Consider the following 25,872-nt stretch of genomic DNA (forward strand, 5'->3'; position numbering starts at 1 on the left):
TTGTAAAATCATTTATATGTGTTATTTTTGAACAAATAAACACCAATAGTATGAATTTCAGCCATTTTAAAAGAAACCCAGCTATGCACGAAATCTCAGTGCTTGTCTTCTTCTGCCATATTCTTACACCCCCACTGGCATGGTTTCCTCTCAAAAAACCAAATCGCAGTAAACTTTTCATGTTACATGGATATTTAGTTTTGATTTTCCGCTATATTTATGTGAGAGCTCACACACACTAATAGTAAAGGTATCCTTTTTATAAGGAAAAGAGTACCTGGAATATGTGATAAAATTATTATTTCCGTATCCCTTTGGTTGCCACAAACAAAATTTTTACTTACATTGAAACTTTTGACACTTCATCTGTAAGTTTTTAGGCTTTTTTTTTCTGGTGGTGGCTCAATCCCCATTAACCTCCATTGTAAGAAGCCAGTGAGGACAAGATATTTGTTTAAATTTAAAGAAAATGCTTATCTTTAGAACAACATTCACATGGCAAATGCTTGTATAGGCATATTTACTAAGCCTATTGGTAAACCTTGTACAAGGAGAAATGAGTGAAATCAGAGCTGCTTATCAACTTAGACATTACAGGTTCATGAATTTTGTAGCTGGTATTGCTAATTAAAAAAAATATGTCTTGCTTTTCCACAATGTCACGAGTATGAACAACTTTTAGTGTTAGTTACATTTTAAAATCATGACCTGTAGGGGGCACTGCAGCACACTAAAGCCAGACACAACCACACAGACACAAGTCCTGAATTCAGATAAAAGGATTACTACAACCAAGTACCTTACAAAGGCCTCTCGAAAGGTCGCACAGGCACAAATCTTCTTCCCTTCTACAACCCCAAATCAGAAAAAGTTGGGACAGTGTGGAGAATGTGAATAAAAAAAGAAAAAAGCAAGTTATAATTTCTCCTCAAATTTTATTTCATTGCAGACAGTATGAACACAAAATAATTCATGTTTTTTTGTTGTCAACGTCATTTGATTTGTAAATAAATATTCATTCTTGCCATTCGGGCTTGCAACACATTTCAAAAACAGTTGGGACAGTTTACCACTTTGTACACTTCCCCTGTCATTTATCAACACTTAAAAGACGTTTAGGCATCGAAGAAATCAAGTGACTAAGTGTTGCAGGTTTTAGTTTGTCCCATTCTTCCTGCAAACAACGTTTTAGGTGCGCAACAGTACAGGGTCTTCGTTGACGCATTTTTCGTTTCAAAATGCGCCAAACATTCTCTATAGGAGACGAATCTGGGCTGCAGGCAGGCCAGTCAAGCATCCGCACCCTCTTCTTACGCAGCCATGCCTTTGTTATGCGCGCAGTATGTGGTTTGGCATTGTCTTGCTGAAATAAGCATGGGCGTCCCTGGAAAAAACGTTGTCTTGAAGGCAGCATTTGTTCCTCCAAAACTGAGATATACTTCTCAGCATTGATGGTGCCATCGCAGAAGTGCAAGTTACCTTTGCCGAAGGCACTGACACAACCCCATAGCATGACAGACCCTGGCTTTTGGACTTGTATCTGGTAACAGTCTGGATGGTCCTTTTCCTCTTTGGTCCGCAGCACACAGCATCCATTTCTTCCAAAAAAGATGTGAAAAACCGATTCGTCTGACCACAATACACGTTTCCACTGCACAATGGACCATCCCAGATGCCTCCGAGAAGTCGACGGCGCTTCTGAACACTATTTATGTAGGGCTTCCTTTTGGCACAGTACAGTTTTAGCTGGCATTTCCTAATGTAACTATGTACTGTAGTGCTTGAGAGTGACTTCCTGAAGTAGTCCTGAGCCCACGCAGTTATATCATTTATTAATGAATGACGGTTTTTAATGCAGTGCCGTCTGAGGGCTCGGAGATCACCGCCATTCAGTTCAGGCTTGCGCCCTTGGCCTTTGCGCACGGTAATTTCTCCAGATTTCCTGATTCTTTTCACTATGTTATGCACTGTAGAGGGAGAATTGCCCAAATCTCTTCCTATCTGTCTTTGAGAAACGTTTTTCTTCATCATTTCAAAGATTTTTGCCCGCACTTGGTGGCAAACTGGCGATCCTCTGCCCATCTTTGCTCCTAAAGGAGTAGGCCTTTCCTCGATGCTGCTTTTGTACAGAATCATGATTGCAATTACCTGTTAACATCACCAGTTTCAAATCACATCATTATTTAGTTATTATACCTCATTACTACCCCTGAATTGCCCCCATTCCAACTTTTTTTGGAATGTGTTGCAAGCCTGAATGGCAAGAATGGATGTTTATTTACAAATCAAATGATGTTGACCAAAAAAACATGAATTATCTTGTGTTCATACTGTCTGCAATGAAATAAAAGTTAAGGGAAATTTGTAAATTACTGCTTTATTTTTTATTCACATTTCCACACTGTCCCAACTTTTTCTGATTTGAGGTTGTATCTTTTTCCTTCCTCCACTTCTCTCAGGCAAGCTTTGTTTTTTCTCCACTCCCGACTCCAACTTGCCTGGATGAGGCAGAGCACCTCCTTTTATCTGAGACCATGGAGTACTTCCGGTGGCAGGGCACTGCCTGTCAGCCAGAAGTCCCATAATGTAAGGGTTATGAATTCCCACAGCACTCCCTAAAGCTGCTTTATGGAACTACAATTCCCAGCATATTCTGTGAATGTATGAATGGGCACCAAAGCTCAGGGATTCTGCATTTTAGCATACTAGGGGTGCAAAAAGTCATAGCAGATTTCCTCCAACCGGTCTCTCCATAACATTGGACTTCCAGCTGGGAAAGGATCTTCGGTCATTCCCAGCCGGGTGCCAACATACTGACTTTCACAAAGAGATCTTTTGCCTGCGTCCTGGCCCAGGTAGGGCATTCCTCTGGTCAGTTGGCCTGCCCGCCAGGTAAGGAGACTCAACCCGTCCCAGAAGGGACACCCATATATGCTCTGTACTGTAAGAATCATGTTGTTTGATCCAGTTAACCAATTACTGTTTAATTATATAATTAATTTTAACCACTTTTTAATTTACTTTTCTATAGGTTAATTTCTTTCTAATAGGATTTACAAACATTGAGAAATTCCTTAATCCACAAACTACTGTACTGCATAAAAGTAAACATACTGTTATAAGTGGGGTCACTAAGGCTTAGCTTACAGGGAAGTTAGTCAGCTACAAGCCATAAAATTGAGGTATTAGTGCTGCTCCTATCGTTCTGAAAGTTTTGTTTAGGAACAGGGGTGAGCAACATCAGTCATCAACAACAACAACAACAACATTTATTTATATAGCACATTATCATACAAACAGTAGCTCAAAGTGCTTAATGCAGCATGGAGGGCTGCAGATTACTCACCCCTGGCTTAGGACATTGTTCCAAAGCTGACTGTCCCAGATAGAAAAGGGACAGATTTTTAAGAGAGTCCCAGAAAATAAAACATAGTAAATAAATACACCAGGACCACAGCAAGAAAATCAGGCCAATCTCTCAAAAGAAACAAAAGTACCAGAAGCTGACTGAGTCTCAAAACCGGCCCAAGCATCCTTCAACTCACTCACTCACTCAGCCCATTGTTCATTGGGATGTTCTTAAAATTTGTGATGAGTACTCAGTACTCTCTACTTGCTATGAGCCTATGATATGAACTCTATCTAAACTGTTGCCAAACTTAATCTGTACACTGTTGTTTAGACATAACTTAAAATTTGATGAAATGCTTAGAAATGAAATTTCATGAAGAATAAAAATTTAGTCTGCGGTGGGTTGGCACCCTGCCCAGGATTGGTTCCTGCCTTGTGCCCTGTGTTGGCTGGGATTGGCTCCAGCAGACCCCCGTGACCCTGTATTCGGATTCAGCGGGTTAGGAAATGGATGGATGGATAAAAATTTAGTAACATGTTTTACACGTTATTGGAGTACATGTCAAATGTCAATGTCATGTCCAAGTGCCAGTACCCTAGTAGGCTAGTAGCTGCTCATTTACAATGGAATAAATTATAACCGAGATTGTAATGAAAACCTCACATGATTGAAATTTTCCATTAACTTAACGATAAATAACTATAAATGTCCTAATATGAAAAATTCCTAACCTGTGCTTTATAACTTTATTTCATCATACTAATAATTGCAGCTAAAAACCACTAATTATCACTATTATCACTCATGCCGACGACCAGACAACAATAAAATGTATAATAAATAATCTAAACTAATTATTAGTACTGAAGAATTTAAATACTAGATATGAGATAAAATAAATTGCAATAATGTATATGCTAACCAAAATGTAGAGGTATTGAAACAGAAATTGGCAAAAGGCAGTTTTGACCAAATTTTTCGCTGCAACATGGTGTACTGACAACTAAAACAACATGATGATGTAATACCGTATATTATATAGGACTATATAAATCACAGTACCAGACAGATAATGTTTAGCAGTTTAGAAAATTATTTATAATGTCAAACAGTAATCAGTACATAAAATTTATTTTATGAAGCGGCCGGTCCATAACCAGACCAGAGTCTCCGGCCCACCGGGCATTGCCCAAATGCCCTAATGGCCAGTCTGCCCCTGAAAAGTACTATGCAAAAATCAAAGTCAAACAGTAATCGGAAAAAATCAGTAATAAAAAAAGGAATAAAAAATCTGAGTAAACATAATTTGGCCTTTGGAAAATATCTACAAACTTCTTCTTCTTCTTCTTTCGACTGCTCCCATTAGGGATTGCCACAGCGGATCATCTTCTTCCATATCTTTCTGTCCTCTGCATCTTGATCTGTTACACCCATCACCTGCATGTCCTCTCTCACCACATCCATAAACCTTCTCTTAGGCCTTCCTCATTTCCTCTTTGCAATCTCGCCTATCTGACTTTGTCTCCCAACCATCCAACTTGAACTGACCCTCTAATGTACTCATTTCTAATCCTATCCATCTTCGTCACACCCAATGCAAATCTTAGCATCTTTAACTCTGCCACTTCAAGCTCTGTCTCCTACTTTCTCGTCAGTGCCACCGTCTCCAACCCATATAACATAGCTGGGCTCAGAGCCGTCCTGTAGACCTTCCCTTTCACTCTTGCTGATATCCATCTGTCACAAATCACTCCTGATACTCTTCTCCACCCTATCCACCCTGCCTGCATTCTCTTTTTCACCTCTCTTCCACAATTCCTGTTACTCTGTACTGTTGAACCCAAGTATTTAAACTCATCCACCTTCACCAACTCTACTCCCTACATCCTCACCATTCCACTGACCTCCCTCTCATTTACACACATGTATTCTGTCTTGTTCCTACTGACCTTCATTCCTCTCCTCTCTAGAGCATATCTCCAACTCTCCAGGGTCTCCTCAACCTGCTCCCTACTATCACTACAGATCACAATATCATCAGCAAACATCATAGTCCACAGGGACTCCTGTCTGATCTTGTCTGTCAACCTGTCCATCACCATTGCAAATAAGAAAGGGCTCAGAGCTGATCCCTGATGTAATCCCACTTCCACCTTGAATGCATCCGTCACTCCTACCGCAGACCTCACCACTGTCGCACTTCCCTCATACATATCCTGTACAACTGTTATGTACTTCTCTGCCACTCCCGACTTCCTCATACAATACCACAGCACCTCTCAAGGCACCCTGTCATATGCTTTCTCCAGGTCCACAAAGACTCAATGCAATTCCTTATGGCCTTCTCTAAACTTCTCCATCAACATCCTCAGAGCAAAGATTACATCTAGTGCTCTTTCTTGGCATGAAACCATACTGCTGCTCACTAATCATCACCTCACTTCTTAACCTAGCTTCCACTACTCTTTCCCATAACTTCATGCTGTGGCTCATCAATTTTATTCCCCTGTAGTTTCTGCTGTCCTGCACATCTCCCTTATTCTTAAATATCGGCACCAGTACACTTCTTCTCCACTCCTCAGGCATCCTCTCACTTCCCAAGATTCCATTAAACAATCTGGTTAAAAACTCTACTGCCATCTCTCCTAAACACCTCCATGCTTCCATAGGTATGTCATCTGGACAAAAGGCCTTTCCATTTTTCATCCTCTTCATAGCTGTCCTTACTTCCTCCTTCATAATCCGTTGCACTTCCTGATTCACTATCTCCACATCATTCAACCTCTTCTCTCTCTCATTCTCTTCATTCAGCAGCCTCTCAAAGTACTCTTTCCATCTGCTCAACACACTCTCCTCGCTTGTGAGTACGTTTCCATCCTTATCCTTTATCACACTAACCTGCTGCACATCTTTCCCCACTCAGTCCCTCTGTCTAGCCAATTGGTACAGGTCCTTTTCTCCCTCCTTAGTGTCCAGCCTCTCATACAAGTCATCATACGCCTTTTCTTTAGCCTTTGCCACCTCTCTCTTCACCTTGTGCCTTATCTCCTTGTACTCCTTGTCTACTTTCTGCATCTCTCTGACTTTTCCACTTCTTCTTCACCATCTTCTTCCTCTGTATACTCTCCTGTATTTCCTCATTCCACCACCAGGTTTCCTTTTCCTCCTTCCTCTTTCCAGATGTCACGCCAAGCTCCCTTCTTGCTGTCACCCTTACTACATCTGCTGTGTATGATAAAAATAAACTGAATTTGGTATTTTTTGCAGCTATAGCAGAGGGAAGTTAGGTGACTTGATTCAGGCGCCTTGTGGTGTGCAGTCCAGTGGTCAGTAGGCCACACCAAGCCACCCCAGAAGTGATATTTTGCACTGGGATTCTCTGTTTTGCTTTGCTTTATTGTATTTCATTATTTGTATATTCCGATATAGTTTTGCTGACCCTGCAGTCTAACCCCCACAGGTCATGTGAAAAGACAAAATCTCCTTGGGGATGTACAAAGTATATCAAAAAGATATATCATACAACTAGGCATGCAGTGAGGGTTCTTGTAGGGAATACCTGTGCCAGATCTCCACAATGCTGATGGGAATTGATAGGGTAGGACTGTCAACTCGGATCCTGCATGGGGCCTCGTGGTGGTAGGCTTTCACTCTAGCTCTTTACTTAGTTCTACTAATGCTGCTAGTAGAAAACAGATCCTTTGCCTTAATTTCAACTGAACTGCTTTTTGAGATTAGTAATCCTGTTCTGTTCCCTAAACATAACCCCTAATTGTTGTTTTTTTCTAAATAAGAAGCTAAAAAATAATAGAATCCCAAGTGAGCCAACAGACCAATTATCTAACAGCAGCATGAAAATAAGGGATCAGTCAGGAACAAACATTTTAACCAGCTAGTCAGAAAAAATAGATCATCAAAAATCAAAGGAACAAGCAACAATCTTAAAGGATGCACTTACTTTTTTAAGCATCATCAGTAAGTGCCGTAACAAAAAACAGTGAGTGCACATACTTCAAAAAATATCCCCTTGCAAGACTAGAGAAAGTTAAATATAACATGACATTGTAACAGGTGGAGGGCATGACATGATATTTATAAAGGGCTTAGCTCACCTACATGACCTTTCTGGAACTGGACCTGCCTACAATGGTGCTCAATCAGTTCTTTTCAACACTCCCAGTGAGAACTAACAAATAATATTTAAATTTATACAGTTAGGAGAGCTCTTTCAGCTAAAACCAGGCATGGACAATGGCCGGTCAACAAGAGTAGGACTGGGAAATGGTTGCCTAAAGTGTTAATTTATGCAAGATCAAAACAGTGCCAAGATTTGCTGTATCTCCCAGGAAAATCCAAAGACTGACAAGTTATTATTATTTTGATTGAATATATAATTGATTTACGCAAGATGATTTACAGGATCAGGATAAATTACAACTCTTTAGGAGCACAGGCAGGTTAGGTGACTTGCTATGAGCCACACAGTGAGTTTGAAGCTGAGATAAACTTGCTGCTCTTTTGCCTTCAAGTTCAGTTCTCTAGCCACTAAGCCACACTACCTAATTGGTTAATTTATTTTTACTATTATTACTACTACTATTATTATTATTATTATTATTATCATGCATACAAGGATGAGTAGAAAGTGAAAGCATCAAAATTAACAGAGACCAAGATACTACTTCTATTATATAAACTAACCCGCAACTAAACTAAGACAAACATCAGTATCCTAATTTCTTTGTTAATTCAATAGCAGCTATTCAGTAGTAGATAGACTCAGCATTTCATTAATATTTAATGAAATGAAGGGACATATGGAGAGACTAAGGGCTGGATATACTGAGGAGCAGAACCATTCAATGAACCATAGATCAAGACAAGAGTTTTGAAATGGATCATTGCAGCACCAAAATTCTAGTAGATTTAGTGAAGCAAAGGTGTAATATCAGCGAAATGAGGAATAGAGAACACCATTCAAAGAGATGCATTCTGGAGGAGCTGAACAGGTCTGATAGCAGTTGAGGGAAGCCCCGCCAGGAGAGAGTTGCAGTAGTCCAGCTGACAGAGAGCCAGTGCCTGAACAAGGTGTTGTGTGGCATAAGTAGTGAGGAAGGATCAAATCCTCTGAACATTATGAGGAAAGAAATGGCAGTATTGGATTGTTAAAGAAATATATTCAATAAATGAAAGTGAAATGTCTAAAGTCATGGCAAAATATCTGTGACCGATGGTGAAAAGTTGACATCTTCAAGGGCAATGCTAGGTGACAAATCAGAAGAATAAGAATAAGATTGATTTTGAAAGGTTCAGTTTACTCACCCATGTTGAGATGGCAGTGAGATAGCTGGAGATTTGTGCTGAAACCTGAATAGGTTGGCAGGAGTACCTCGCTTTGAAGCTGAAGTAGACAAAAAACAAGATCAGTGATACCACAGCAATAAATACCCAATTCCTAACATTTTCTCTACCACCAGATATTGCATAAACTCACCTTTAATATAATGAACTGTATAACAAACTAATTATCTTCTCAGGACTGCTGCTATGCTAATGAGTGATTTTGGCTAGCTGCATTACAATTACAAACATGTAATCTTTTTTTCAATAAAAGAAATGTAATTCCTGCAACACTGACCAGATTAAGAAGATTTCACAACAGATGAATACATGTAAGATTTTTTTACACTGTACACACTATCCAATAATTAATATCCTTTTTACAATGAGACATATCACAAACCCACAGCTGTTGTCTAGCTCTTGTCCATTGCGAGGGACTCTGTCTCAGGCAAAAGTTCAGTGTGTCATATGATAGGCCATTACACGGCAATTTAACTGGTGGATCAAAGCATTCCTTCAAATAGCCCGTCAATCTTATGAAACCTCTGCTTCCAAAAAGCAAAAACCCCTCATTCTGTAAGCATGGATCATCTTACTTGACCATTAAATTTAGGAATACACAAACAAATCTGGTCCAGTTTTAACTCCAAAGTCACCAAAGTGAAAGCTCTGGCCATTTTCTTGGGCACTGTAGAATGTATAAGTAAAAGCAATATTTTGTAGACATTCCCATTTTTCTCCACCACAATGTCAAAGTACCTGAGGAGCATGGCCTGCAGGCTTAACAAGAGTGTGCTTTTTCCCCCCAAATTAAAGAGCCCAAGAGTTAAGTGCAGACTTCAGCTGGTTCTGCCCACCATGCGCATTCTGCCTTTGGCTCCACCTCGCTTATGAACTGACTGCTTACCTGGCTGTGATATGAGGAGAGGGTTGAAAGCATAAGAGTTTTGATAATTAGAAAGAGACCATTCAGTCCATCAAGCTCATTTGGTTAGCAGATAGCTTGTTGTGCCAATATTTCATTCAGACACTTTTTAAAAGTCAAGGATTCTTCAGTTATGTGACTTGGCAGTTTGCTCCAGATTCCTTACTAGAGCTTTGCTTTTCTTCCCTATGCAGCTCAGTTATTGCATGTTTAGCCTTTGATTACAAAAGCTTTCATCTCGTTCAATTTTTGAATTTTACCCTGTGTCTGGCATCGGCCTAGTGAGTTTATTCCAGGTTTTTACCTGCACTGTGAAACTCGTCTTTTGCTTTTTTTGGCTACATTTTTGGCCTTTTGGTTTATTAAATCTGTACACTTTTTCTTTTATCTCTGCTGGTTTGAACTCCTATTATGATCAAATCTATCATTACTATGGCAACAAAAGTTACACATCTAAAACCATCATTTCCGTTGGTCCTTGTTGTACACTATTGAGCCTTCTGGGTATCTATATTCCTGTAAGGACTGAGGACGTATGGGATGGAGGGTGTGGTTGTGGACTGGAATTGAGATTTTTAGTACTGTTTAGTATTTTGATAGAAACACACTCAATGGCTGAGAATAGTCTGGGAGCTCCTCAGTCTCTCCTGAAAAGTGGTTAGAATAACATGGATGGCAGTGTTATATTGGCTATTATCTCAAAACAGTCCTCTTGTATAAATGCATTCACTCTCTGTCTGACTCGTTCTCTGTTGTGGATCATTTTCTCAACTTTCATAAAATGTCCATGGATCCTTATAAAATGTATCTTGGCATGTGGCTATTAAATCCTAGGGCGGGGGTCTGCAAAGTCAGTTCTAGTGGGTCGTAGTGGCTAACAGGTTCTTGTTCCAACCCGAATGTTTAATTAGAAACCAATCATTGCCAATAACAGATTTTAGTTTATATTGTGGCTGTTAGTGTTTTCATTCTGCCATGTCAGGTCATTCTTACATCATAGGCTTTTTTTCCCTTCCAGAAATGTCATCCAAATGATTTGTAGCCTGTAGGTTTCTTTATCGTTTGCATCTTATTGCTAATAAGGGGCAAATAAAAAGAGTGAACAAACAAGCCAGACAACAAAAATGAAGCATAAAAATGTTGGTTGAGTTATAAGTGCTTCAACAGCAATAATTGACTTCTAATTAAGATATCGGGTTCTAGCAAAAACTTGTAGCCACTATGGTCTTCCAGGACTTATTTGAAAGACTCCTGTCCTAGGGCATCAGTCTTGGGACCCATTGTGACTGTGGGGTTTCTTCCAAACCATCTCCTGCTTTAAATTGTACTGTTGCTTAGTAAAGTGAATTTTTATTTACCAAGTTTGTTGTTTCTGGTGTCAATCCAGAACTTATAAAATTGCTATTTTTCACTGTGAATATTATAAGCACTAATGTGTGTTACATGAGAACATATTCATCTTTAATGTTTTTTAATATTTTCATCATTATCATTTCACTCTGGTTGTCCAGGTGTTCCAGTTATTTAAGCCTTTATTTACTAATGAGCACACTAGTATGTTTGACATTGAAGTAACGGCGGCTTTTCAACAGCTTTGTTCTGGGGTCTATTCTGCTTCTTAATTGTTAAGATCAGAATAGAAACAAAGCTACAAATGTTAATTATGAATTAAAAGCAAATTGACAAAAGAGTGTTAAGAATTCAAAAACATGGCAAAAATGCAAATACTTCTACATTTGTCATAGATGTAAATGTCTTGCTACTGAGAGTTGGAGCAAGAGGACGGACAATAAAACAATGTGGTAATTTAAAAGTAAAATAACCCACTGGTTTAAAAATTGGTTGGAACAAAAACATTCATTTCTGCAGCTCTTCAGGATTGAACCCAAGGAACTGTTGTTGAATTGGCCTGGCTCTTCAATTTTTCTTTGTCTTATTAATTAATGCCATTTCTTTTACAAAGGTATTTAAGAGTTTCAAGGTTACCAGGCTTATTATTCAGTAGGTGTTTTATATTTTGGGCTTCAGTTTAATTTTGTGAAATTTATTTTTCAATGTTAACAATATTTATCTTTTGTTTTGCTGTCATTTTGTGACTTCATCATTATGATGCTAGTTGGGCTGTTATGGGTATAGTTGAACAGGTCAAGACCCCAACGGAAATTACAAAAGTGGTTAAAAATATCATTCTGACTACAGGGGATGCATCCCAGCCACAGGGGATGCACAACCAGTGTGTTTCTTCATGTCAGTCCCAAGCCCGGATAAATGGGGAGGGTTACGTCAGGAAGGGCATCCGGTGTAAAATTTTGCCAAATCAATATGCGGACAACAATACAAATTTCCATACCGGATCAGTCGAGCCCGGGTTAACAATGACCGCCACCAGTACTGTTAGCCAACAGGGTGCTGGCGGAAATTGGGCTACTGTTGGCCAAAGAAGAAGAAGGGGGAGGAAAGTAAAGAGAGTGTAACTGAGGGTAGGAACTTTGAATGTTGGCAGAATGACTGGTAAGGGGAGAGAGTTAGCAGATATGATGGAGAGAAGGAAGGTTGATATATTGTGCGTGCAAGAGACTAAACGGAAGGGGAGTAAGGCCAGGTGGATTCAAATTGTTCTATCATGGTGTGGATGGGAGGAGAAATGGAGTAGGGGTTATTCTGAAGGAACAGTATGTCAAGAGTGTTTTGGAGGTGAAAAGAGTGTCAGGCAGAGTAATGATTATGAAGCTGGAAATTGGAGGTGTGATGATGAATGTTGTTAGTGCATATGCACTCCAAGTTGGGTGTGCAATGGGTGAGAAAGAAGATTTTTGGAGTGAGTTGGATGAAGTGATGAACAGTGTACCCAGAGGGACAGAAAGTTGTGATTGGAGCAGATCTCAATGGGCATGTTGGTGAAGGGAACTGTGGAGACAAGAAGGTTATGGGTAGGTATGGTGTCAAGGAGAGGAATGAAGAAGGTCAGAGGATAGTGGATTTTGCCAGAATGATGGACATGGCTGTGGTGAATGTGTATTTTAGGAAGAGGGAGGAACATAGGGTTATGTACAAGAGTGGAGGAAGATGCACACAGACAGATTCCATTCTATGCAGAAGAGTTGATCTGAAGGTGATTGAAGACTGCAAAGTGGTGTCAGGGGAAAGTGTAGTTAAGCAGCATAGGATGGTGGTCTGTAGGATGACTGGAGATCAAGAAGAGGAAGAGAGTGAGGGCATAGCCAAAGATCAAATGGTGGAAGTTGAAAAAAGAAGATGGCAAGGTTGAGTTTAGGTAAGCACTGGGTGGCAGTGAAGAGTTACCAGACAGCTGGGAAACTACAGCAGATGTAGTAAGGGTGACAGCAAGAAGGGTTTTTGGCGTGACATCTGGAAAGATGAAGGAGGAAAAGGAAACCTGGTGGTGGAATGAGGAAATACAGGAGAGTATACAGAGGAAGAGGATGGTGAAGAAGAAGTGGAATAGTCAGAGAGATGCAGAAAGTAGACAAGGAGTACAAGGTGATAAGGCACAAGGTGAAGAGAGAGGTAGCGAGGTTCTAAAGAAAAGGTGTATGATGAGTTGTATGAGAGGTTGGACGCTCAGGAGGGAGAAAAGAACCTGTACAGATTGGCTAGACAGAGGGACTGAGTGGGGAAAGATGTGCAGCAGGTTAGTGTGATAAAGGATAAAGATGGAAACGTACTCACAAGTGAGGGGAGTGTGTTGAGCAGATGGAAAGAGTACTTTGAGAGGCTGATGAATGAAGAGAACGAGAGAGAGAAGAGGTTGGATGATGTGGAGATAGTGAATCAGGAAGTGCAATGGATTAGCAAGGAGGAAGTAAGGACAGCTATGAAGAGGATGAAAATGGAAAGGCCTTTTGTCCAGATGACATACCTATGGAAGCATGGAGGTGTTTAGGAGAGATGGCAGTGGCGTTTTAACCAGATTGTTTAATGGAATCTTGGAAAGTGAGAGGATGCCTGAGGAGTGGAGAAGTGCACTGGTGCTGATATTTAACAATAAGGGAGATGTGCAGGACCGCAGTAACTACAGGGGAATAAAATTGATGAGCCACAGCATGAAGTTATGGGAAAGAGTAGTGGAAGGTTAGTTAAGTACCGAGGTGATGATTAGTGAGCAGCAGTATGGTTTCATGCCAAGAAAGAGCACCACAGATGCAATGTTTGCTCTGAGGATGTTGATGGAGAAGTTTAGAGAAGGCCAGAAGGAGTTGCATTGTGTCTTTGTAGACCTGGAGAAAGCATATGACAGGGTGCCTCAAGAGGAGTTGTGGTATTGTATGAGGAAGTCGGGAGTGGCAGAGAAGTACATAACAGTTGTACAGGATATGTACAAGGGAAATGCGACAATGGTGAGGTCTGCGGTAGGAGCGATGCATTCAAGGTGGAAGTGGGATTACATCAGGGATCAGCTCTGAGCCCTTTCTTATTTGCAATGGTGATGGACAGGTTGACAGACGAGATTAGACAGGAGTCCCCATGGACTATGATGTTTGCTGATGACATTGTGATCTGTAGTGATAGTAGGGAGCAGGTTGAGGAGACCCTGGAGAGGTGGAGATATGCTCTAGAGAGGAGAGGAATGAAGGTCAGTAGGAACAAGACAGAATACATGTGTGTAAATGAGAGGGAGGTCAGTGGAATGGTGAGGATGCAGGGAGTAGAGTTGGCGAAGGTGGATGAGTTTAAATACTTGGGATCAAAAGTACAGAGTAATGGGGATTGTGGAAGAGAGGTGAAAAAGAGAGTGCAGGCAGGGTGGAATGGGTGGAGAAGAGTGTCATAAGTAATTTGTGACAGACCGGTATCAGCAAGAGTGAAAGGGAAGGTCTACAGGACGGTAGTGAGACCAGCTATGTTATATGGGTTGGAGACGGTGGCACTGACCAGAAAGCAGGAGACAGAGTTGGAGGTGGCAGAGTTAAAGCTGCTAAGATTTGCACTGGGTGTGACGAGGATGGATAGGATTAGAAATGAGTACATTAGAGGGTCAGCTCAAGTTGGATGGTTGGGAGACAAAGTCAGAGAGGCGAGATTGTGTTGGTTTGGACATGTGCAGAGAAGAGATGCTGGATATATTGGGAGAAGGATGCTAAGGGTAGAGCTTCTGGGGAAGAGGAAAAGAGGAAGGCCTAAGTGAAGGTTTATGGATGTGGTGAGAGAGGTGAGAGAGGACATGCAGGCGATGGGACAGAGGACAGAGGACAGAAAGATATGTAAGAAGATGATCCGTTGTGGCAACACCTAACGGAAGCAGCCGAAAGAAGAAGAAGAAGATACAACACTTCCCATTGACTAGCTCTGAGTAATGTACACCTTTTAGATAAGAGTTATGATAAAATAAAAAGTAAATTTAAATAAAAACAGAAAACACCATATAAACATTTACATTTTAAAACACACGGCGCCATAGTGGCTGTTCACTTCTATCAGCATCTAGAGATGTGTTCACTCTTAAATGACTAGAAAAAGTCCCATACTGCAAATGAGACTACAGTACACTGTAGCAGAAGACCGAAACAAGACAAACCCCTGGCACCTCACTAAGCGCTCTTGTATAGGCTCGGACCCTCATCTGTCTGGTGAGTGGCTTGTTTGCTTGTTCATTTTGAAGCACCATTTTTAAGCAGTTCAATCTTACCTCTTGTTGTCTAGCTCTTCTTGAGGTGACACATGCAGGACAGCACTGTCAATCTGTTCCTTCAGGAAGTTAATGAGCACTAGGCCTACAGTATATGCATGTTTATACAGAGTACGTTCTAAACTTAGAGCACTAACTGTGTCAAATATCAGACCACAACTCACTTGTAGTTTGAGACAAATGTAGGAGACACTAATAAAGCTCACATCAACAAATTTAAGAATACTGTATAGATTTTCTTTACAATAAATAAATAATACACTTGCCAAAAAATGTGTTTCATTTGTGCTAGTAAATAACTGACACCAACGATGAGAAGAAGTTGACACTCAGTGCATGAGTAGTTAAAATTCTTTGAAAAGAATAATATACATCAAGAATTGGCAAAAGTTGAGGATGCTCAATGAAAATGTATAATTATCATGAAAAAGAATAAAAAAGAAAAAGTAAAATAAATCTAAACTAGGCACCAAGCACTAGAAATCTGAGGTCAGACTAACTTTTCTATCTTAATGCTCAACTAAGATATAAACATTTGGCATATATTGTAATCTATTATACTTCTAGGTTATGACAAACATGTTTGGAGATTTTTAAGGTATAAAACACAAAAGTTTCAAGGTAAGTATATTATACTCACAAATAATGGTGCCAGAGAGTGAGGACATGTTGCATATTGACTAGCACATAAAATTATAAATTTCACTGCACTTTGTACATATCACAATAATGGTCTATTGAAACTAATGTATAAACCTATAAAATAATTTTCCTCACTTTCAATTTAATTAAAAAGTTCTTGAGAGTCAAATTCAGACCTTGACTGAAAAGTCAGAATAAACGAATTTGTCATGTCACAGTAGGCAACATGTCTTCATTCAGACTCTCCCACCTTAACCCCTTTAGGTTTCTGGTATGGCTGGCTTCACTAATAATGATTCATTATTTCCATGTGCTGGACGGAGTTGTAGACTTTTTTTATAGTTTCATGTCTGTTCTTAAAAGTATTATAGCTACAGTGGTGTGAAAAACTATTTGCCCCCTTCCTGATTTCTTATTCTTTTGCATGTTTGTCACACAAAATGTTTCTGATCATCAAACACATTTAACCATTAGTCAGATATAACACAAGTAAACACAAAATGCAGTTTTTAAATGATGGTTTTTATTATTTAGGGAGAAAAAAAAATCCAAACCTACATGGCCCTGTGTGAAAAGTAATTGCCCCCTGAACCTAATAACTGGTTGGGCCACCCTTAGCAGCAATAACTGCAATCAAGCGTTTGCAATAACTTGCAATGAGTCTTTTACAGGGCTCTGGAGGAATTTTGGCCCACTCATCTTTGCAGAATTGTTGTAATTCAGCTTTATTTGAAGGTTTTCTAGCATGAACCGCCTTTTTAAGGTCATGCCATAGCATCTCAATTGGATTCAGGTCAGGACTTTGACTAGGCCACTCCAAAGTCTTCATTTTGTTTTTCTTCAGCCATTCAGAGGTGGATTTGCTGGTGTGTTTTGGGTCATTGTCCTATTGCAGCACCAAAGATCGCTTCAGCTTGAGTTGACGAACAGATGGCTGGACATTCTCCTTCAGGATATTTTGGTAGACAGTAGAATTCATGGTTCCATCTATCACAGCAAGCCTTCCAGGTCCTGAAGCAGCAAAACAACCCGAGACCATCACACTACCACCACCATATTTTACTGTTGGTATGATGTTCTTTTTCTGAAATGCTGTGTTCCTTTTACGCCAGATGTAACGGGACATTTGCCTTCCAAAAAGTTCAACTTTTGTCTCATCAGTCCACATGGTATTTTCCCAAAAGTCTTGGCAATCATTGAGATGTTTCTAAGTAAAATTCAGACGAGCCCTAATGTTCTGTTTGCTTAACAGTGGTTTGCGTCTTGGAAATCTTCCATGCAGGCCGTTTTTGCCCAGTCTCTTTCTTATGGTGGAGTTGTGGACACTGACCTTAATTGAGGCAAGTGAGGCCTGCAGCTCTTTAGACGTTGTCCTGGGGTCTTTTGCGACCTCTCGGATGAGTCGTCTCTGTGCTCTTGGGGTAATTTTGGTCGGCCGGCCACTCCAGGGAAGGTTCACCACTGTTCCATGTTTTTGCCATTTGTGGATAATGGCTCTCACTGTGGTTCGCTGGAGTCCCAAAGCTTTAGAAATGGCTTTATAACCTTTACCAGACTGATAGATCTCAATTACTTCTGTTCTCATTTGTTCCTGAATTTCTTTGGATCTTGGCATGATGTCTAGCTTTTGATGTGCTTTTGGTCTACTTCTCTGTGTCAGGCAGCTCCTATTTAAGTGATTTCTGATTGAAACAGGTGTGGCAGTAATCAGGCCTGGGGGTGGCTACGGAAATTGAACTCAGGTGTGATACACCACAGTTAGGTTATTTTTAACAAGGGGCAATTACTTTTTCACACAGGGCCATGTAGGTTTGGATTTTTCTCCCTAAATAATAAAACCATCACTTAAAAACTGCATTTTGTATTTACTTGTGTTATATTTGACTAATGGTTAAATGTGTTTGATGATCAGAAACATTTTGTGTGACAAACATGCAAAAGAATAAGAAATCAGGAAGGGGGCAAATAGTTTTTCACACCACTGTATGTGTGTCTTTCAAATATCCAGTTTTATTCTCTATAATCTTCATAATTATTTTGTTTAAATTACTTAAACTGGAGTCATTTTAAATTAATCTCTGCATTTGCTCTCTATATTTTAAACAATACATTATAAAATGTTCTAATATTTCCTTTACACCACTTTATTGGCATTATTACCAATTCCTAATTTCATATAAATTTGTTTTACTTGGCAGTGATATTATTCTTTCTGTATTTATAATAAATTGTTATTTTCTATAATGAAGATGATATTTAAACATATCTCAGGCCACTGCAATAAATGTCCTCCTTTCTGACTATTTTCCCACTGGGCTTGCCAATCATTTAAAGCTGGCTATTCCATTATGCTTTTGACTTCAGTTTTACCTAATGATATCTCAGTATCCTGCAGGGGTTTTATGTAATGTCTGTTTTGCCAACATAATTGCCAAAAATCACCCCTCAGCTGTTGAGCTGGTCTCTGTATCATTCAATGCTTTAATCATCCAATTAGGTGTATGCAGGACGGACCACCTACTTAGGGGATGCCTGTACTACAAGACAAAGCTGTACTCGGAGCAAGGTAATCCTGGTATTTCTCTAAGTCAGTTTCTCTGTTATCTCTTCTGCTTAATACTGTAACAACAAGTGCAAGAGATCGAGGAATGGAATACTGGTGGTAGTTAGCCCTGAACAGGACCATTGGCCAGTCCTGCTACTGCCTTCCTTGGCTGCTCCTCTGTGCCACACAGGTTTTCTGTGGCACCACATGCTCCCAGCTGCTTTGTCCCATTGCCCGCACATACACACTTTCCAGTTCTATCTCACTCACCTGGGGTTTGAGGTAACCTGTATACCACATTTTTCCCTGGCTCTATAAGCCAACCCAAGGCCATCTGAGTCTCACTGGCAGCTGTTCACCCAGGCCATTAAACTACACCAGCAGGGAGACTTGCCTCAAGTGGTTTCTCCAAGTACTCTGTCTATGACCCCCATCCCACATGTGTGGGAGTTGCTTTTATGGCCCCTCTTACTGTTTATGGACACTTGGGGAGTGTGTCCCTCTCAAGTCATTTATGCAGATGATACTCAAATGTATTTCAATGTTAAAAGTGGAACTTCATCAGAGCTCTCTCAGCTCACAACCTGCCTTAGTGAAATTAATACCTGGATGGAGCAGAACTCTTTAAAATTAAATTGCAACAAAACTAAACTCCTGCAAATTGGGGCTAAAATGCAACTTGATAAAATGAGCTCCTTCCCAGTCCATCTTGGTGGTGATCTCATCAGACCTGCCTCTACTGCAAAGAATCTTGGTGTCATTTCTGATTCCTCCCTTTCTTATTCCGCCCACATAAATCACATTAAGGAACTTTACTTTCACCTACGTAACATATTATGTGTTTGCTCCTTCCTCTTCTTTTCTAACGCTGAGAAACTTGTCCCTGCTTTTATCACATCCCACATCGATTACTGTAATTCCCTACTGGCAGGTGCCCCTTCTAATCTTCTATCACAGCTCCAGCTTATTCAAAACTCGGCTGCCAGAGTCCTTACACGGACCAGCAGCAGCGAGCACATCATACCCATCCAGCTTCTCCTTCACTGGCTCCCCGTGTCTTACAGAATCGAATATAAAATCCTACTAATAACCTACAAAGCCTTAAACAACCTTGCGCCAAACTACAACAGTGGCCTTCTCCATCACTATGTGCCTGTCTGCCCACTAAGGTCCTCTGATTCTGACAATCTTGTTGTACCCCCCACTAATCTACACTCCATGAGTGACAGGGCCTTCAGCTGTATAGCGCCCAGACTCTGGAATGGCCTACCGAAATTAATCAGATCAGCTGACTCCATGAATTCTTTTAAAAAACAACTCAAAACTCATCTGTTCAGGAAGGCTTTTAGCTCTACCTGACTTTATTACCCTTCTCTCAGTTTACCTGTCTGTCAAGATGCTCATGTAACCTGTGTGTGTGTATGAGACCATCAACTATGTTGTCTGTTAGGCTTTTTTTCTCTGAATTTACTATCTTACGCTTCTTTATTTATTTATCTGGTTTAGTACAATGCTATATACTGTATACCCTGCCATTCTTTCTTAATCTCTGTGAAGTGCCTTGAGCATGGGAAAGGCACTATATAAATAAAATGTATTATTATTATTATTATTATTATTATTATTATTATTATTATTATTATTAAGACACACACAGCGATGTTACAATACCTAAAAGTCAATGCTCAGATCCTGTTGTGAGTTCTCCAGACCCATTTAATCCCACCAATTTCTCAAGAGGGTAGCACAGTCCTAAAACAATTAAGGCTCCAGAATGCACTGCTTGCCAATCAAAACCTGGCTATTTAAACAATTTTTACCATCTTTAAACTTCAGAAAATGAAACTCATTTTAGGTTACTTTACCTTTAAATTGTATAAACTCACTTGTCATGCTGCCAGAGAGTGAGGACTTGTTACATATTGATTAGAACGAGCAAGTAAGAAAGAATTTCACTGAACTCTGTAAGGCGACAATAATGACCCTACAAACCTGTAAAGTTCTCTATGTAATTTTAGAAGCAGAAAAGAAACCTTATTATTATCTTTATTGCATAAATTCCAGAGACAGTTTCTTAAATGTAGTACATTCTCACACTGGTGTTCCAGAATGTTCCAAATATATTTCATTACAGATAGTTCTGAGGAAATCAGTCATACCCAGGAGTATTCAGCCCTAGGTGGTCTGTCATTGTCTTTTTAGAAAATAAAGCCAGGAAATCTGTGCAATCCTGAAGCAGATGCATGGAAAAAGACTGACTGAAATTGACGTTGCTACCCCAAAGTAAATAAAGCAGAAGGCAGGTAGGAACCAGAGAAAATTCCCTTCTGTTTAACTGTGGAGAGGTGGATTCTGAAAGTTCTTCAGCCCTGGTAGCAGTCACCAAAAGACTGTCCTGGCAAGTGTGGTCAACAAGATGGCGTAATTTGTAGAATGAATCTGAGTTCTGAATGAGGTCTAAAGGTTTAAAGTCCCCTACATATACAATTGAAGTTTTTTCCCTGCTATATAAAGTGGCAACTATGAACAGGACTTGTACTGAGTGTTCTTTCATTTTACGTTATTTAATAGATTGTAACTGTTAACTTGCAACTCACAGGCCAACTTGTCCCAAGATGTCTGAGCTAGTGGAGTTAACGAATGCACTATTTTACTAGAATAAATCTCCAATAATGGGTTGTTTTCTTCCTGAAAAGTTTTTTTTTTAAAACTAGGGGGATATCCCCCCTGTTCTCTTCGCTTAATAACCCCCAGTGCCTGTGTGACGCGCCAGCCACTTTGCGTCTCTGCCGCTCGCGTATGTGGATTTCACTTTCACCAAACAACAAATCTTTTAATTCTCGCAGATACGCCTCTTCATTGGGAAGAAACGCTACTTTTCCATGATAGCAACACAAATTAGACCATCTACAAATCTCTGAGTTAAAATTTAAATTGTCAAAGTTCACTTTGCCAGGTGCACAAGTGATTGCATCAAATAAAGGTGAAGACCTCTGGATCCTTCTTTGTATTGTCTTAACTCTCTTTAGAGGAAAATCAAAAACTGTCCAGATGAGGACACACGACAGAAGCTCACATGAAATATCCAGTAGGTTGCCCATCCGAATAAAGTTATGAAAAGAAAAGGAGTGGCCTCTTCAGGTCAGCTGACTCCAATATCGTAGAAAACAATTTCTTCTTCAAAGCCAGTCAGTTCACATCTGGCACTTAATTGGAGCAGATCTCGACCTTAGCTAATGGAACCCTCACTCTGACAACTTAGGGACAGGTGTATGTGTGCGGGTTAAAGAAAAAAGCTCACGACTCTCCACCTTTATTTTGTGTAGCACTCTTCAGGGATAAATAATAGTGACAAATGAGTAATGCGAGCAGACGTTAGTGCTTGCTTTGCCTTGTGCTTTTATTTATAATGTAATTAAAATTCAGGTGGGGGTTAACTTCTGTTTTGTTAGGTTTATTTTATGATTTTTTTTCTTTCTATTTTGTCTATGAAGTCATTTGTTGTGTAAGTTCAACTTGATTGCATGCAATTTTATTTTTTTGAAACAAAATTAATAAATTAAGATAAAAAAAGAAGGTAATGAAATGTATTTCTCTATTCTGGAAGTGCTGCGGTGGGCTGGCGCCCTGCCCGGGGTTTGTTTCCTGCCTTGTGTCCTGTGTTGGCTGGGATTGGCCCCAGCAGACCTCCGTTACCCTGTAGTTAGGATATAGCGGGTTGGATAATGGATGGATATTCTGGAAGTGGGAAACTTAATTAAAGATTTATTGTGCTGGCTGCTGGAGTGCCACCATGAGGCCACATATTGTAAACACATGCACACTAAGTGAGGCTCTCTGCCATTTATTAATTATTGAATAAACCAGTTTGTGTGGTTAAAACTGAACCTTGACTAGGACTGATGGTTTCTGAGTTGTGGTTTCCAACAATTTCTGGCCTTTAATAATGTTATTAACTTAATCATAAATCTCCAGTATGCACAAGTGGGTACTAATAAGAAACATCTAATGGTGTTGAAAACTCATGTAAGCAAATGTACTTTGGACAAGTGATAGCCTGCAATGCCAAAGGGAAAACTGACTGCCAAAAGGAGAATGGTTTCTGGAAAAAAAAATGATCAGGAAAGATGCAGTTTTACTGTATATAACAAGACAAAAATGGGCCGAAAGACATTATTGGAAGGCGATAAAGCTGGCAACCAACACTAAACTAAACTTGTACTTGGAAATAATGCTTCCAAAAGTTCAGACCACTACGAGCAGGAACGTTTCTAAAATACAAGAAAATATAAATGAAACAATTTCATGTTATTTGTATCCCAGTATGCAATGGGCTGGCACCCTGCCCAGGGTTTGTTTCCTGCCTTGTGCCCTGTGTTGGCTGGGATTGGCTCCAGCAGACCCCCATGACCCTGTAGTTAGGATATAGCGGGTTGGATAATGGATGGATGGATGGATGTATTCCAGTACTAGGATAGCAAGATCTGCACACCAGCATTCTAAAAGAATCGACAATATGTGACGCAGTGAATGACGCCGATCACAAGAAAACTGTAAACAACATGGCTGCTTCCATTAAAGAGGTACAAAAGGAGGAATATGTGAAAAAAATTAAGAAATCATATAAAAGCTGACAAAAATTAAAAAAAAAGACCTCAGGTTCTTTGCACACTTCCTCTATTAACTCTCCCGTGATCTTAAGTTTGTCAAAGCTTACCGAAAGATTAGTGTTATACAAAGTGACACATTTGGCCAAAATTTTTTCCAAAAATATATTTTAAGTGCATAGACAAATAAATAAATAAATATGATTATTTTGATAATTGCAATAAGTGCAGGGCGTGTTTTGGGGGGTGTTATCCCATATTGCATTAGTCATACTCCCTGAAATACTTTTATTTAAGTGCATGTCTAGACAGCTTCAGTTCCCCTTTATATAAACTTAAAAATCATTGAAGAATTGCAATACTGGAAACAATTAGGTTAATATCTAGTCTTTATTTTTTCCAACATCTAAACCTTTTAATCAATACACATGTTCTGTGAGTCATTTGATCCATATGTAATAAATTATATTTCAACATGTTTCTTTAAATGTCCGACAAATTTCTTGAATTGTTGGAACCATTGAAATAAGGTTTTTTTCTTTTGTAACTCCATACCGTACTCTACAGCACTGCTTTAAAGCTATTGGCATTAAGCTGAGGGAAGGATGTGAACAGCTCTTTCTGTGTTCAAATTTCGACTGATTTAGGCAATTTACTCCTGAGTGAATCATTACTCAATTGACAAAAAGTGAACTGGCTGGCCAGGATAATTGGCTGAGCTTTTGACAGTTTCCATGGTAGATAAAAGCACCAGGTGCCTGAATTTCGTCTCTCTGTGATAACACGTTTGTCTCATGCGTGTTATTGCAAATAAAGGAAAAGAGGGTCTGTTGATCTGATGTGTTGCAAGCTTGTTTGGAAGTTGTTTTTTTTAAGAAGTTGTTGACATGAAAGTTCAAAGAGGAATTGTGTGGACTTGAAATTGAAAATCAAGAATTGAATGCAGCCTGTGTCCTTATTGTAATCATTGCTTTCCATATTGTAAATGAACCCCGTCGGTGTTCCTTCTTGTGTTGTAGGTTCAGATGGTAAAGTGTCTCATGCAGGAAGTTAAGCTCCCAAGTTCCAATCTCAACTCAATACCCATAGACAAACTCCTTCTTATTACTGCATTAAATGCACCATGAGGTTGATAAATCAGGTTATATAATAGTTGGGTAACCTTAAGAGAGATATTTATATCCGTGGTTTATGGTATAGAGCGGCGGTTCTCAACCTGTGGGGGCGCGAAGATGTGAAAAAAAGAAAACAAGAATCGAAAATATGAAAAATACATCTATTGAAACCAAAACAAATTAACTTAAACTACATTCTGATACTAGAACAATAAATATAGAGTTAGAGAAATGTCGATAAAATTTAAGTAGGTATAATAAAACTTGTAGCGGTGTATCGGCAGCAAATAATATAGGAATACATTTTATTAGGGTTTCAAAAAATGTTAGGGGGCGCAATTAAAACTGTTATGAAAACTCGGGTCACAAATACTTAAAGGTTGAGAAACGCTGGTATAGAGGAAAATGTACTGGCAGTGACAATGCCACTGTAAGCAGGTCACCACAAGGAGGCAGTATACCTTTTTGATATACTGTACTAGGTACTGTATACTAGAATGACAATATGCATGGATTGTGCACCATATACAGAAAAGAGAAAAAAATGATGGCCCAGGAAGAAAATTATAAGAGTCTAGGTGATGCAGCAGGGCTAGACGTGTCTGATGCTCTCATCTGAAAGCGAGTTAAGATCATAGAAAGCTTGCAACAAGCCAAAAAACCATTTGCTGAGCTTTACCATCAGAGCCACATATGATGTCCTGCCCTCTCCAAGAAACTTGCATCTTTGGTTTGGAGAGGATCCGGCCTGTCTCAAGTGTGCTGCCCCAGTAACTCTTAAACACATCCTGGTGGGTTGCAAGAAGAGCCTTAACCGAGGCAGATACACCTGGCACCACAACCAAGTGTTGAGGAGCTTCGCAGCTGCACTGGAGATCAAGAGGGTAACTACTAACGCCATGCCCTTGGAAGCTGAGACTGCCTCTTGGCAACGAACATCTTTTGTCCATGAGGGGGAGAAGCAGCTGGCCAAAAGAGCGCCTCCAGTCTCTTGTCCTCTGAATGCAGCCCGAGACTGGGAAATGCAAGTGGATTTAAATCAAAGACTAACTTTCCCACCTGAAATCGCAATAACAAACCTACAGCCAGACCTGGTCCTTTGGTCTAAATCCTGTCTATGTGTGTTCATTCGAAAGGAAAAAGCTGCGATATACAAACTTGGCAGATGAGGCAGAGGACCGGGGCTGGAAAGTGTCTGTGCATCCAGTGGAGGTGGGCTGCAGGGGTTTCGTAGCTAGTTTCACCACGAGGCTGCTGAAGGAGGTAGGAGTCAGTGGGCAGGCTCAGCGGAAGACCATCAAGGAGCTGGCAGATACCGCCATAAGAAGCAGCCATTGGTTGTGGCTGAAGCAGAATGAGACCGGGCTGCTCATGGAGCCTCCAGCGCGGCACACACCCAGGTCTGATCAGCCTGTGGTGGGCTGTCCTCGGGCGAGGGTGTATTGTGATAAAGGCCGAAACACCCAGTGACCCCTTTGTACACAACTGATGAGGCAGTAACACTGCCAGATGAAAACCCATGAAGACACCTCCAGTTCTACCTAAGAAATCAATGCTGTCCTGATTACAAAGGGATTAAAACAACTAGTCCTAATAGTCATACTACCTGATATAGGAGAGTCAAAGGCCACTAGACAAAAGAGCTTGGCCTGGGTAACCCATTCAAAGGAGACCTGGCAGAAAATAGTATGGGGTT

General features: G+C 40.1%; 1 long non-coding RNA gene across 1 annotated transcript in view; it reads right to left on the minus strand.

Annotated features, from left to right (window-relative positions):
- LOC120519024 overlaps positions 1 to 25,872 on the minus strand; it is a 126,567-nt gene that overhangs the window by 87,370 nt on the left and 13,325 nt on the right. Inside the window, exon 2 of the long non-coding RNA XR_005631364.1 lies at positions 8,675 to 8,753. This is a non-coding gene — a long non-coding RNA (uncharacterized LOC120519024). The remainder of the gene's footprint in view (positions 1 to 8,674; positions 8,754 to 25,872) is intronic.

The sequence above is a fragment of the Polypterus senegalus genome, chromosome 18 (genome assembly GCF_016835505.1).
Source record: "Polypterus senegalus isolate Bchr_013 chromosome 18, ASM1683550v1, whole genome shotgun sequence".
Classification (NCBI taxonomy): Eukaryota; Metazoa; Chordata; class Cladistia; order Polypteriformes; family Polypteridae; genus Polypterus; species Polypterus senegalus.